Source organism: Salmo trutta, chromosome 15, assembly GCF_901001165.1.
Source record: "Salmo trutta chromosome 15, fSalTru1.1, whole genome shotgun sequence".
Taxonomy (NCBI): domain Eukaryota; kingdom Metazoa; phylum Chordata; class Actinopteri; order Salmoniformes; family Salmonidae; genus Salmo; species Salmo trutta.
Window position 1 is genome coordinate 36748405 of NC_042971.1, and position 16578 is coordinate 36764982.

Sequence of the window (16578 nt, forward strand, 5' to 3'; positions counted from 1 at the left end):
TTTAGCTGCCTCAATCTCCTTCCTCGGACGGCGATACTCCCCAGCCAGCCTCCAGGGTCCTTTTCCGTCCAGAATTTCCTCCAAGGTCCATTTCTGTTGCTCCTGGGTATGCTGCTTGGTCCTTGTGGTGGGTGATTCTGTCACGGCTGTCGAAAGGATCGGACCAAAGTGCAGCGTGGTTGTAGTTCCACATTTTATTAAATCCGTGAAACTTTGCAAAACATAAATAACTGAATTTACAAAACAACAAACCGTGACGCAGAGAGAAACAAACACTACTCAAAAGATAATCACCCACAAAACCCAGGAAAAAAACCCCAACTTAAATATGATCTCCAATCAGAGGTAACAAGGACCAGCTGCCTCCAATTGGAGATCAACCCAAAAAACAACAACATAGAAATAGAAAAACTAGAACTTAAACATAGAAATAGAAAACATAAAAAAACACAAAACACCCCCTGTCACGCCCTGACCGACTCTACCATAGAAGATCACATCTTACTATGGTCAGGACGTGACATAGAGCATCAATGAACGACAGAAGAAACGCTGCATGTGTCTAAGTTTACTAAGTTTACTAACAAATAGTCTACTTAATAACTAGAAAAAAAATAACTAGATGCACCCCCTGTCAAAAAATCTTTCCACCATCCCTGGACAAATTAGGAATAATCTGGATGCTGTATTATTTTATAGACCCTGGCTGTCATTCCCTCTTTTGTCTTTCATCCAGATGTTGACACTGGTTTTTATCTGGCTATGATAGGCTCTCTGCAACTGTCACTTCCTGACCAGTAAAAGGGGTTATTTGTCATTGTAGTTTGGTCAGGGCGTGGCAGGGGGTGTTAGTTTTGTGTGTTTCGGTGTTTTTGGTTTAGGTTCTATGTTTAAATCTAGTTTCTATTTCTATGTTGGGTTTTTGGCAATGATCTCCAATTAGAGACAGCTGGTTGTCGTTGTCTCTAATTGGAGGCCATATTTAGTTGTGTTTGTTTCACTTGTGTTTTGTGGGTGGTTGTTTTCCTGTATAGCCTGTGTTGCCTTATGGAACTGTTTCGTTGTTTGTTTATTTTGTTTAAGTGTTTTCTTTAAAATAAATTAAGAAGATGAGCACTTTACCCGCTGCGCCTTGGTCCAATCCTTACGACGCCCATGACAGCAACAGAATTAGGTCAAGTCTGAGAGAGTTAGAACTATAAGGAATCAAGGTAAGACCCAAGTGCAGACTGTGTGAAGTAACAATGTTTATTGTAACCACAGGGGCAGACAAACGACAGGTCAAGGCAGGCAGGGGTCGATAATCCAGAGCAGAGGCCAAGGTACAGGACGGCAGGCAGGCTCAGGTCAGGCAGAGTTCGGAAATCCACAGGTTGAGCAAAGGTACAGGACGGCAGGCAGGCTCAGGGTCAGAGACAGACAGTGGTCAGGCGGGCGGGCACAGGGTCAGGACAGGAAAAGGTCAAAAACCAGGAAGATGAGAAAAAGAGAGACTAGGGAAAACAGGAGCTGAGACAAAACGCTGGTAGGCTTGAACAAACAAGACAAACTGGCAACCGACAGACAGAAAACACAGGTATATATACACAGGGGATAATGGGGAAGATGAGCAACACCTGGGGGGGGCAGCACAAGGACAGGTGAAACAGATCAGGGAGTGTCAAGAGGGATGGGCAACTGGCGGCGAGAGGGCTGCATGGGGTCTCAACTTACTGTTGACAGTTCCAATAATAGAATACACAAGGTGCAATTTCGACATTTGGTTTTGCATCAGCAGTCACACAATTAGCCCATGTCAGCAAATGTTTTTTATTAGTAAGTTACTCTAGCAGCCAGCTATCTGAACTTGTAGTAAGCATGGTCAAATTACCGACCACGGTGGGGCCCATTGATCATCAGTAGGCTACATGTGAGGCCTACAGTCCGTGCCCAGACTTCAGTTCCTATTCCAACTTTTACTGTTTCCATCTGAACTTCAAAGGTGATAGGCATACTAAGCGAAACTGAGCGAAACGCAAAAAAACAACAGAAAATGGGATAAGATGTTTACATGTCTCAGTACCAGTCTTAGATCAGCATATCCCAGGCTTCTTATTCGGGTTTCTCAACACCAGAATAGAGCTCATTCGGGTTATTGTAAACGGAATATGATGTTTATACGCATCCACTAAATAAATTATACTTGAGTACCCCGAATAATAACGAGATATTGGTGTGCATGTAAACATGGTCAATGATGCTGACTTGAGGCAGATCTGGATGAGAGAATAGGAGGGATGCAGACCAGAAATTCAACACACATGTGCCCACCATATGAGAAATATGCTGAAGTAGTGAGTGATGGAGCAGAACTACAGTTAGAGGACAAGGAGAGGAAGGACTACACAGGGGATAAACACTGAGACTCACATCTATAATAATAATGTTCTTTTTCTGAGGCCAACCCTCTCTGGGACCTCTGCTTAGAGCAAATGAGCAATATAGCCTGGTGATTGAAAACAGATATGATTCCTTGGAATGGAAAAATAATATCACTGTATTATAAACAATTGTATTTAGAGATAGATGGGATTTGTGTAATAAACATATGGACAATATGGTTGTTTTTCTGAGTTTCTGCTGCTCTGGTCAATGGTCCGGCAAATCACCTCTGAAACAAATACTACTTTAGGACTGAGGCTGAGCCAATGGAGTTTCTTGAATAGTATTTGTGGATAGAAAATAGGTACATTTTTAAATAGTGCCCTCAAAGCTCATCACTAAGCTAAGGTTCCTGGGACTAAACACCTGCCTCTGCAACTGGATCCTGGACTTCCTGACGGGCCGCCCCCAGGTGGTGAGGGTAGGTAGCAACACATCTGCCAAGCTGATCCTCAACACTGGAGCCCCTCAGGGGTGCGTGCTCAGAGACCTGGCCGGGTGGGGCATTGGAAAACCTCCCTAGTCTTTGTGGTTGAATCCGTGTGTGAAATTCACTGCTCGACTGAGGGACCTTACCGATAATTTTATGCGTGCGGTACAGAGATGAGACAGTCATTCAAAAACCATGATTAACGCTATTATTGCACACAGAGTGGATTGCAACTTATTTTGTGACTTGTTACGCACATTTTTATGATTTAACATAATTAGGCTTGCATAACAAAGACTTGAGACATTTCAGCTTTTCATTTTAATTTGTAAATATTTCAAAAAACGTAATTCCACTTTAACATTATGGGATGTTGTGTGTAGGCCAGGCAGTAACATAACTAAATGTGGAAAAAGTCAAGGGGTGTGAATACTTTCTGATGGGGTGTCTAGCTGTGCCACAGCGTTTGATTTCCCCAGTAATCTGAGTTTAACAGCGTTGTCTACATGTTATGCACAATTCTTTGTGCATAACATTTCAGACATGACAGAACCCTGTTTTAAATCCTTACACCCAGACTTGAACCACACCTTCTCCACCGAATCGCACGGCAGGGAAAGCATAATAGTGATTGCTTTGCGATGCTCCTTGTTAGCTACTGCTTCCTTCCAACAGCTTAATGTAGATTTTGCGATTTCTGACTTGGCATGTAATGTTTATGTCCCATGGCTGATGAGCACCAAGAAATGTTATCTTTCATTTCTCTTCATATGGCAAGGATTGAAAAGGATTTGCCAGTACATTGTCAATGTGACTAATGATGATGACTGCTTGCTTGCTAGCTAAGATTTTGAAAGTATGATGTTGACATGATCAGTCCAATTAAAGCTACGGGAGATATAACGTGATTTGACTTCATTTTGATGAACTTGAGCCTTCTTGGATGAGCACTTCTACTGTAAATCAAACACTCCCATTGTTAGGGCAGAGAGACATGTATCTTGTCAGTATATCCATAATCTTCAGCCTTGCTCTCCCGTAAATTCTGCAGTGACACCATGTCCACATGAGTGACAGAAACCAGAGCCAATTAACATTAGCTTTCCCTGGCAGCCCCTCCACCACAGAAAGCACTGAGCTAGGCTGAAACAGTTGCATTTTGGAGCTGCCTGGTACTTTATGAACTCAAATATTTTTTTACATTGTTTGCTCAACTGATATGTGACATGAATTAATGCCAGAATTACATGCAAAACAGGCCTACTTTTTTATTTTATTTTTTTGCCCCACCTGCCCTGAATGACAGGTTGCCACTGTGTGTAGGTGTAGGGTTAACTACTCAAACTACCACACATGGTCCAGAATCCAAATGAAACTGCCCCGGCCATCTGTCTCAGCCTCAGTTTGTTTTTTTACACCCAACAACAGACACCCTGTTTGCTCTTATTCAGCTGTCTCATTTAACATAATCCCTCCACATAACGAAGCACTGCAATGTTGTTTTTTTTTTCACTGTTGTGTCATCTGCAAACTTGATGATTGAGTTGGAGGCATGCATGGCCACGCAGTCATGGGTGAACAGGGAGTACAGGAGGGGGCTGAGCACGCACCCTTGTGGGGCCCCAGTGTTGAGGGTCAGCGAAGTGGAGATGTTGTTTCCTTCCTTCACCACCTGGGGATGGCCCGTCAGAAAGTCCAGAACCCAATTGCACAGGGCGGGGTTGAGACCCAGGGCCTCCAGCTTGATGATGAGCTTGGAGGGTACTATGGTGTTGAATGCTGAGCTGTAGTCAATGAACAGCATTCTTACACAGGTATTCCTCTTGTCCAGATGGGATAGGGCAGTGTGCAAGTGTGATGGCGATTGCATTGTCTGTGTACCTGTATGCATGGTATCCATGGTTAAATGCGGTGGGGTGCGCTTTCAGTTTTGTGGGAATGCCGCCATCCATCCATGGTTTCTGGTTAGGGTAGGTTTTAATAGTGACAGTGGGTACAACATCTCCAATGCACTTCTTTATAAACTCACTCACCGAGTCAGTGTATAGATCGATGTTGTTATCTGAGGCTGACCGGAACATATCCCAGTCTGCGTGATCAAAACCATCGTGAAGCGTGGATTCCGATTGGTCAGACCAGCGTTGAATGGTTCTAGTCACTGGTGCATCCTGTTTGAGTTTCTGCCTATAAGACGGTAGGAGCAAGATGGCGTCGTGGTCGGATTTGCTGAAGGGAGTGTGGGGGAGGACTTTGTATGCATCGCGGAAGTTACGCATAGTGCAATCAATATGCTGATAGAATTTAGGTAGCATTGTTCTCAAATTTGCTTTGTTAAAATCCCCAGCTACAATAAATGCAGCCTCAGGATATATGGTTTCCAGTTTACATAGAGGCCAGTGAAGTTCCTTGAGGGCCGTCTTGGTGTCTGCTTGTGGGGGAATGTACACAGCTGTGACAATAACTGACGAGAATTCTCTTGGGAGAAAATATGGCTGCCATTTGATTGTAAGGAATTCTAGTTCGGGTGAGCAGAAGGACTTGAGTTCCTGTATGTTGTAATGATTACACTATGAGTCGTTAATCATGAAGCATACACCCCCGCCCTTCCTCTTCCCAGAGAGGAGTTTATCTCTGTCGGCGTGATGCATGGAGAAGCCCGTTGGCTTGAACCAATTCCAACACCATATCCCGAGAGAACCATGTTTCCGTGAAACAGAGAATGTTACAATCTCTGATGTCTCTCTGGAAGGCAACCTTTGCTCGAATTTCATCTACCTTGTTGTCAAGAGACTGGACATTGGCGAGCAGTATACTCGGGAGCAGTGGGCGATGTGCACGTCTACGGAGCCTGACCAGGAGACCGCTCCGTCTGCCCCTTCTGTGGCGCTGTTGCTTTGAGTCAGCTTCTGGGATTAGGTCCATTGTCCTGGGCGGTGGTCCAAACAGAAGATCCGCTTCGGGAAAGTCGTATTCCTGGTCGTAATGTTGGTAAGATGCGCTTTTATCCAATAGTTCTTCCTGGCTGTATGTAATAAGACTTAAGATTTCCTGGGGTAACAATGTAAGAAATAATACATAAAAAATAAAAATACTGCATAGTTTCCTAAGGACTCTAATTGAGGCGACCATCTCTGTCGGCCCCATCTTGTTTGTACAAATACTCCTGATTTTCACATACACTGCTGCCATCGAGTGGCCAAAATCTAAATAGTGCATATTTTCAAGAATTGTGGTGGCTGCAACATGTTATGGGTATACTTGTAATCATTAAGGAATGTGGATTTTTAGGATAGAGAAAACCCGCAATGAAGCTAAGCACAAGCAAAATCCTAGAGGAAAATCTGGTTCAGTCTGCTTTCTTCCAGACACTGGGAGATGAATTCACCTTTCAACAGGACAATAACCTAAAACACAAGGCCAAATCTACACTGAAGTTGCTTACAATGAAGACAGTGAATGTTCCTGAGTGGCCGAGCTTTGACTTAAATCTGCTTGAAAATCTATGACAAGACCTAAAAATGTTTGTCTAGCAATGATAAACAAATAATTTGAGCTTAAAGAATTTTGAAAAGAATAACGGGCAAATGTTGCACAATTCAAGCATGGAAAGCTCTTAGAGACTTACCCAGAAAGAGGGGTGTGAATACATACGAAAATAAGATATTTTTGTATAAAATTCAGGCTGTAACACAACAAAATGTGGACTAAGTCAAGGGGTATGAATACTTTCTGAAGGCACTGTAGATGAGCTATCGACCTTCACAACCAACAAACGGAGGAGAATATGTACATGCTTGCCAGAATTTTAACATGCATTCAATTGTGTGTCTGAACAAATAGGCCTATAGGCTACGTATGTCTCAGCTCGCTAATGTCTTATGTCCCGTTTAAATCTTGAAGTATTTCATTAAGTCATACGTCATCTTTACAGAGTCTTGCCCCGCTATTGAACGGAAAAGTGTAGTGTTTCTAACACAAGATGGAGGAGAGCCTGTCTTTTGTTAGAGATCACATTCATTTTGGGAGATTGCAAAATATGACCGGAGCAGCTAGTCAGCTAAAAACTAGGCTTTTTTTTCTCCACCTTTATTTAACCAGGTAGGCCAGTTGAGAACAAGTTCTTATTTACAACTGCGACCTGGCCAAGATAAAGCAAAGCAGTGTGACAAAAACAACAACACAGAGCTACACACGGGATAAACAAAGTACAGTCAATAACACAATAGAAAAATCTGTATACAAATGAAGTAAGGAGATAAGGCAATAAATAGGCCATAGTGGCGAAATAATTACAATTTAGCAATTAACACTGGTGTAATAGAATGTACAGATGAGGACGTGCAAGTAGAAATACTGGTGTGCAAAAGAGCAGAAACACAAAAATAAATATGGTGATGTGGTAGGTAGTTGGATGGGCTATTTACAGGTGGGCTGTGTACAGCTGCTCTGACAGCTGACGCTTAAAGTTAGTGAGGGAGATATAAGTCTCCAACTTCAGTGATTTTTGCAATTCGTTCCAGTCATTGGCAGCAGAGAACTGGAAGGAAAGGCAGCCAAAGGAGGTGTTGGCTTTTGGGATGACCAGTGAAATATACCTCGTGTGCTACGGGTGGGTGTTGCTATGGTGACCAGTGAGTTGAGATAAGGTGGAGCTTTACCTAGCAAAGACTTATAGATGACCTGGAGCCAGTGGGTTTGTCGACGAATATGTAGTGAGGGCCAGCCAACGAGAGCATACAAGTCGCAGTGGTGGGTAGTATATGGGGCTTTGGTGACAAAACGAATGGCACTGTGATAGACTGCATCCAATTTGCTGAGCAGAGTTTTGGAGGCTATTTTGTAAATGACATCGCCGAAGTCAAGGATCGGCAGGATAGTCAGTTTTACGAGGGTATGTTTGGCAGCATGAGTGAAGGAGGATTTGTTGCAAAATAGGAAGCTTATTCTAGATTTCATTTTGGATTGGAGATGCTTAATATGAGTCTGGAAGGAAAGTTTACAGTCTAGCCAGATGTCTAGGTATTTATAGTTGCCCACATATTCTAAGTCAGAACTGTCCAGAGTAGTGATGCTAGTCGGGCAGGCGGGTGAGGGCAGCGATTGGTTGAAGAGCATGCATTTATTTTTACTTGCTTCTAAGAGCAGTTAGAGGCCATGGAAAGAGTGTTGTATGGCATTGAAGCTCGTTTGGAGGTTCGTTAACACAGTGTCCAAAGAAGGGCCAGATGTATACAGAATGGTGTCGTCTGCGTAGAGGTGGATCAAAGAATCACCCGCAGCAAGAGTGACATCATTGATATATACAGAGAAAAGAGTCGGCCAGAGAAATGAACCCTGTGGTACCCCCATAAAGACTGCCAGAGGTCTGGACAACATGCCCTCCGATTTGACACACTGAACTCTGTCTGAGAAGTAGTTAGTGAACCAGGCGAGGCAGTCATTAGAGAAACCAAGGCTGTTGAGTCTGCTGATAAGAATGCGGTGATTGACCGAGTTGAAAGCCTTGGCCAGGTCGATGAAGATGGCTGCACAGTACTGTCTTTTATTGATGGCATTTATGATATCGTTTAGGACCTTGAGCGTGGCTGAGGTGCACCTGTGACCAGCTCGGGAACCAGATTGCATAGCGCAGAAGGTATGGTGGGATTCAAAATGGTTGGTGAATTGTTTGTTAACTTGACTTTCGAAGACTTTAGCAAGGCAGGGCAGGATGGAAATAGATCTGTAACAGTTTGGGTCTAGAGTGTCTCTCCCTTTGAAGAGGGGGATGACCACGGCCACTTTCCAATCTTTAGGAATCTCAGACGATACGAAAGAGAGGTTGAACTGACTAGTAATAGGGGTTGCAACAATGGCGGCAGAAAACTTTAGAAAGAGAGGGTCCAGATTGTCTAGCCCAGCTGATTTGTAGGTATCCAGATTTTGCAGCTCTTTCAGAATATCAGCTGTCTGGATTTGGGTGAAGGAGAAGCGAGGGGTGCTTGGGCAGGTTGCTGCGGGGGGTGCAGAGCTGTTGGCTGAGGTTGGGGTAGCCAGGTGGAAAGCATGGCCAGCCGTAGAGAAATGCTTATTGAAATTCTCGATTATCATGGATTTATCGGTGGTGACAAGATACCATAGTAGATAGTGACCTCCACCCAATAATTATCCTCAAAAACAAATGGCATTGCCATCACAATAAACTTAAACGGGAGGCAAAAGTCATATAATCTAATTGACTTAAAAGCCAATGTGTGTTATTTAACATTACTATTAAAATAGTTCTCACTTACAGGAATGGGTAATTGCTTACAAGTTGCTATCTATCCCATAAAGTCATCACCGAAAACCTCATATTTTCATCTTCTTATGTGGTTTGGTAACTTTCTGTTCTTCAACGGACTCTGGCTGGACTGAAGACGACGCACGCCAAAAAATAATCTAAGTATGTGTCGTCCGTCTCGCAGTGGAGCTTTCAACCTAAAGGGGGCGTTACGTTTCCACTCAGTTGTGTTCATCCCCATTGAAATGCATGACATCCGGCGCAACGTAACTGAGTGCTTATGGGTAATGTGAATGAGGCTTTATTCTAAATTAAAGCTTGCCTCTTATGCGCTCATCGTTCACTTATGCCACAGTTCGTACATCTCCATTGTTATATTGCTTATATAGACTGAGGGTACAAAACATTAAGAACAACTTCCTGATATTGACTTGCACCTCCTTTTGCCCTCAGAATTGTGTTCTTCAGGGATGCTGGCCAATTTTGATGCCGACGCTTCCAACAGTTGTGTCAAGTTGGTTAGATGTCTTTTGGGTGGTGGAGCATTCTTGATACACACAGGAAACTGTTGAGTGTGAAAAACCCAGCAGTGTTGCAGTTCTTGACACACTCAAACCGGAGCACCTGGCTCCTACTACCATACCCCTTTCAAATGCACTTAAATATTTGGTCTTGCCCATTCACCCTCTGAATGGCACATATACACAATCCATGTCTCAATTGTCTCAAGGCTTAAAAATTATTCTTTAACCTGTCTCCTCCCCTTCATCTACACTGGTTGAAGTGGATTTAACAGGTGACATCAATAAAGGATCATAGCTTTCACCTGGATTCACCTAATGTTTTGTACACTCAGTGTAGGTCTATCTCATTAGTATCTTATTCATTATTTTAAGCAATGTTAGTTTGATGTATTGCATTGTTTTGCTTACTATGTGCGTATTATAATTAGTTAATGTGCTTTTCTCCTCAAGAAGGGCATACTATATAATGTTGTTGGGTCTTTAACCGTTTTTGCCAGGGACAGTGTCTTCCCGTTCAACTATTTTTGTTCAACAAAAAGTTAAATAATAGACCCATGTAGCCTAATTCCAGTCCATATTGCGTGGGTTGTTTTGTTTGTCAATGCACTGTCTGTGCATCAGTATATTGTCTATAAAAGTGGATCCTCATGATTGTATTTTCAGTCTTTTTTAGTCCACATAATAAAACATTTAAAATGGTAGGCTAACCGCTGATTCCGCGTCTCTCTCTCTCTCTTTGACTTTCTCTCTCTCTTGTGTGTGTGTGTTCGTGGTGACTTAAAGAAGAGTAACGTTAAGTCCTCAACATCTTGCTGAATTTATTTTCACTAACATCTATATACATTTCTGTTGCTGTTGTTAGGTTCTTAACAGAGTTAAAAACTCATAATGGACAACTAGAAAAAGCTCAAACCAAGTTAAATCACCCACTGGGTCAAACAGCTGCAAAGACATGACAGATTACACAAGCACATATATTTATAACCTTCTAATAGGCAGGGTCAACTCCTTACACATTTAGAAAACCAATGCATCTCTTTTGCTAGACATGAATTTAATTAGTTCCTCTCACTGTTTCTAAAACCATTGTGGAAGTGTGTGTGAGATAGGACTGTAGTAGGAAAGTCGTTGTGGTGGGCCTCTCTGGCCCCCCTCCCAGATTTGTTGATTTTACCTTGAGATGCATTCCTCACTCCTCCCTAAAGTAGTTCCGTAGTCGGCCTGCCTTATCAGAGACTAACAATTTCCTTTTGCCTCCCTCCTTAGAAACATGGAACAGAATAGTCTTACTCTTACTCTCTAACTCTTCAGTCTTACTCACAGTGACTTTCCATATTCCTAGTTCCCATCTACCCTTCATTGACCCCAACATATACATTCCTTATACATGTGAAGTAATTCATGAGTTCTAGTATGGTAACATGAATCAGTACATTTCAAGCTAGAATCTAACACTGTCCATTTTGAAAGTTCTGAAATAATTGGCCTATCTCGTCGCAGCACATTTGCTTGCACTTGCTTATACTGAGAGCTAAGTGTTAATGATAAGAAAAACAAACATTATGCATTTACTGTACATAAATGTAATCATGTTTGTGAATGGTTCAAAATTCAAAACTCATGTCGGCATTCATTATTATTGAAGGAGAATGTGGTTCTTATCGAGTCAGCAGAAACCATATTCACTTAACAAAGTCAGCCATATCAGCTATGGTTTTTAAAAAGCCAGTAAATTAGGCTGAATTAACTGTTTGGCTGCCAGACAAGGCTCTGCTGATAGCCTAGTGTAGCGGTGGTAAGGACTCCCTCCATGGTGCTGAATGGATAAATACGTAGCCTGTGCGTCATGTTCGGGCCATTACTGTGAGTTGAGATACAATTAGGAAAAGTGAACAGCAATGAAATATAATGATTAGGTCTGATTTGGACAAATTGACCAATGTAATGAATAATATGGAAATTGCCTTTTATGTAGAGCCATGTTGAACATTAGGCCTAACCATGGTTTTCACTAGAAAAATTGGGGATGTATGAATGTAACTCATTAAACTTTTGATTTCACTATCAATCATCTCTGATTGTTCTTTTGTTTATGCAGGGGGTGAACTTCGAGGCCTGGAATCCAAACTATGAGCCCCCGGACAGCCACCAGCAGGACATGGTGAGTGTTATTGTTAGCAGGAGTGACCAGAGGCCTCATGCTCATGGAAACTGATGGTGTATCCAGTGGTGTGTCCAGGGCATTTTGTATAGGGTGGCCAAGGTGGGTCACAGACCCAATTTAGGGGGGCAATAACATTTTAAACCTTAATCGAAGCAAGTGGGTTTATTTTATATAATGATGATGGTTCAATGCATTAAATGCTTCAGCTTCGTCTACTCCAAAGTCCAGCATCCAAATAGTGCACTGTGCACACACCATTTGAATGGAAAGGGACATCTCTTAAAAACACCATAATTGTAAAAACATTCAGCCTACAAAGTGTGTGCCAAGGGAAGCTAAGCTTCTATTGCACCAGAGAAAGCATCCAAACGAGGCAAATAGCGCCCCTCTGTCTTAAAGCTGATTTAAGCTGTCCGGAGACACTATATGGAGGAAGGGTGTGACACAATTGTGGAGACCATGAAGGGCAAATCAAGCTCAGTACAGTAACCTCCCAAATTTTGTAACAATGCGTAGGGCTCCGTATAACTCCGCATTGACATGATTGGTTGATGGTAGGAGGGGGCAGTACATCCTGTGTAAACATAAACTCACATCCTTGAAAACTTCCTTCACAACAAACATGGAGAACTTTGACAAAAGGCTATCAGAACAAGTTCGCAAATATAAACAACGTTATGATACGTGTAGGGATTTCGAAGACACAAAAATGAGTTTGAACTCCTGGAAAGAGATAATGGGGAGGTATGGGGAGGTAATTGGGATGGAAGGGGAAGCTTGCCACAAGAAAGGGAGGTAGTTGATTGATTGATTTTATTTGACAATATAAAATATACTGAACAAAAATAAAAACGCAACATGCAACAATTTCAATGATTTTACTGAGTTACAGTTCATATAAGGAAATCAGTCAATTTAAATAAATACATTTGACCCTAATCTATGGATTTCACATGACTGGGCAGGGGCGCAGCTATGGGTGGGCCTGGGAGGGCATGGGCCCACCCACTTGGGAGTCAGGCACACCCGGTGGAGAGCCAGGCCAAGCCAATCAGAATGAGTTTCTCCACACAGAATGGATTTATTGCAGACAGAAATAATAACCTTTGAATGGGATATGGTAATAGGTGCCAGGCTCACCAGTTTGAGTGTGTCAAGAATTGCAACGCTGCTGGATTTTTCTTGCTCAACAGTTTCCCGTGTGTATCAAGAATGGTCCACCACCCAAAAGACATCCAGCCAATTTGACACAACTGTGGGAAGCATTGGAGTCAACATTGGACAGCATCCCTGTGGAATGCTTTTGACACCTTGTAGAGTCCATGCCGCACAAATTGAGGCTGTTCAAGGGCAAAAGGGGGTGTAACTCAATATTACAAATGTGTTCCTAATGTTTTGTACACTCAGTGTATGTCACGTCCTGACCATAGTAAACTGTTATTTTCTATGGTAGAGTAGGTCAGGGCGTGACAGGGGTGTTTTCTAGTTTAGTTTTTCTATGTTGTTCTGTTCTAGTTTTGTATTTCTATGTTGGGCTTTGTTTGGGATGATCTCCAATTAGAGGCAGCTGGTCATCGTTGTCTCTAATTGGAGGTCATATTTAAGTTGGTGTTTGTCCCACCTGGGTTTGTGGGAGATTGTTTTTGAGTAGTGTATGTTTCACCTCTGCGTCACGGTTTGTTGTTTTGTTCTGTAGTTTATGTTTATGTATTGCATAGTTTCACAGTGTAAATAAAATGTGGAACAACACACATGCTGCACTTTGGTCCGCTTCTTCCTACGACAACCGTGACAGAATCTCCCACCACAAAACTACCAAGCAGCGTGATTAGGAGTGGACCTGGGAAGACATCCTGGAAGGCAAGGGGTCCTGGACGTGGGAGGAGATCCAGGCTGGATGGGATCGCCTCCCATGGAAACAGGTGGAGGCAGCGAGAGCAGAGCGGCGACGAGATGAGGAACTAGCACGGCAACGAGGCAAGCACGAGAGGCAGCCCCCCAATTTTTTTGGGGGGGGGGCACACGGGGAGATTGGCTAAGTCAGGGTTCAGACCTGAGCCAACTCCCCGTGCTTAAAGTGGGGAGAGTAGGACTGGTCAGGCACCGGGTTATGCGGTAATGCGCACGGTGTCTCCAGTGCGTAGCCACAGCACGGTGCACTCTGTGCATGCTCCCCGCAGTGGCCGTGCTAGAGTTGGCATTCAGCCAGGAAGGATTGTGCCGGATCAGCGTTCCTGGTCTCCGGTGCGTCTCTTCGGCCCAGGTTATCCTGCGCCAGCTCTACGCACGGTACCCTCAGTTTGCCAGCACAAACCAGTGCGACCTATTCCAACGCCTCATGCTTGCCGGGCTACGGGGGTATCCAGCCAGGATGTGTTGTGTCAGTCATAAGCTCCAGACCTCCAGTGCGCCTCCAAGGCCCAGTATGTCCTGCGCCATTTCTACGCACTGTGTCGCCAGTGCACCTGCACAGCCCAGTTCATCCTATGCCAGCAACCCGCCCTTGCCGGACTAAAGTAAGCATCCAGCCAGGACGGGTTGTGCCAGCCATAAGCTCCAGACCTCCAGTGCGCCTCCACGGCCCAGTATACCCTGTGCCTGCTCTGCGCACCCGGCCTCCAGCGACGTTCCCCATTCCGGAGCCTCCAGCGACATTCCCTAGTCCGTTGAGACCTGTTCCGGCTCCACATAAGAAGCCTCCACTGATGATCCATGGTCCGAAGCCTCCAGTGATGATCCATGGCACGAAGCCTTCAGTGATAATCCATGGCCCGGAGCCTCCAGTGTTGATCCATGGCACAAAGCCTCCAGTGGTGATCCATGGTGCGGTGCCCGCAGTGATGATCCATGGCTTGGAGCCTGCAGCGACGGTCCCCAGTCCAGAACCTCCTGAGACGGCCTGCAGTCCGGAACCTCCAGCGGCAGCCTGCAGTCCGGAACCTCCAGCGGCGGTCTGCAGTCCGGAACCTCCAGCGACGGTCTGCAGTCCGGAACCTCCAGCGGCGGTCTGCAGTCCAGAACCTCTGGTGATGATCCACGGTCCGGTGACACAAAAGCGGAGGGATCAGCGGGCGGAGCGGGGGTTACGCCCCGAACCGGAGCCGCCTCCTCTGCTGGAGGATCCGCTGGATGATAAGGTTCTGTGTACTGCACCAGAGTCGCCATAGACACTTGTCACCCTCCCTACCCTCCCTTTTTTTTGTTTTGTTTGTTGTTGTTTAGATGCATTCAGAGTCTGCACCTTTGGGGGGGTACTGTCACGTCCTGACCATAGTAAGCTGTTATTTTCTATGGTAGAGTAGGTCAGGGCATGACAGGGGGGTTTTCTAGTTTAGTTTTTCTATGTTATGTTCTAGTTTTGTATTTCTATCTTGGGCTTTGTTTGGGATGATCTCCAATTAGAGACAGCTGGTCATTGTTGTCTCTAATTGGAAGTCATATTTAAGTTGGTGTTTGTCCCACCTGGGTTTGTGGGAGATTGTTTTTGAGTAGTGTATGTTTCACCTCTGCGTCACGGTTTGTTGTTTTGTTCTTTAGTTTATGTTTATGTATTGCATAGTTTCACAGTGTAAATAAAATGTGGAACAAGACACACGCTGCACTTTGGTCCGCTTCTTCCTACGACAACCGTGACAGTGTATAACAGGAAGACTGTTACTCAAGACTCTACTTGAGTAAAAGTCTGGATGTACTTGGTTTTAAATATACTTAAGTATCAAAAGTGAAATAATAAATCATTTCAAATTCCTTATATTAAACAAACCACACCATTTTCTTTTGTTCTCTCTTGATAAGTGGGGGAATTGGACAAAATTTCCTGACGTGCTAAGCATTCAACATGTAACTAGTACTTTAGGGTGTCAGGGAAAATGTATGGAGTAAAATGTAAAAAAAATCTTTAGGAATTTAGTGAAGTAAAAGTAAATAAAAATATATAAAGTACATATACCACAAAAACCTACTTAAGTAGTACTTTAAAGTATTTTTACTTAAGTACTTTACACCACTGATTTAAATATACAAGATATACACAATTAATGCAAAGATATCGATTTGCCCATCAGTGGCCTATGTTTTCTTTAAGTGCTAAATACTGACTGTAGTGTATAATAGATGACACAGCCATTGTAACGTGCGTCGTATAGAGTGGACCAAGGCGCGGCGTGTTGAGTGCTCATGATTAAACTTTAATGAAAACTAAACACTTTTACAAAGAAACAAAAACGACAGCAAACAGTTCCGTCAGGCAACAGACAACAAAACGGAAAACAACTACCCACAAACACAATAGAAAAAACCCAACTTAAATATGATCTCCAATTAGAGACAACGCGAACCAGCTGCCTCTAATTGGAGATCATCCCAAAACTCCAACATAGAAATAGAAAAACAAGAACTAAACATAGAAACAAAAACATAGAATGCCCACCCATATCACACCCTGACCTAGCTAAACAGAGAAAAAACAGCACTCTTAGGTCAGAGCGTGACAGTACCTTCCCAAAGGTGCGGACTCCCGGCCGCAAACCTGAACCTATAGGGGAGGGTCCGGGTGGGCATCTGTACTTTGCGGCAGCTCTGGTTCGGGGCGTAGCACCCCCACCGCCCGCTGATCCCCCCGCTTCTGTGTGTCCGGAGGAACCAGACCGTGGATCATCGCCGGAGGCTTTGGACCGCCAACCGCCGCTGAAGACTCTAGGCTAAAGGCAGCCGCTGAAGGCTCCGGGCTGCGGATCGCCGCTGGAGGCTCCGGGCTGCGGACCGCCGCTGGAGGCTC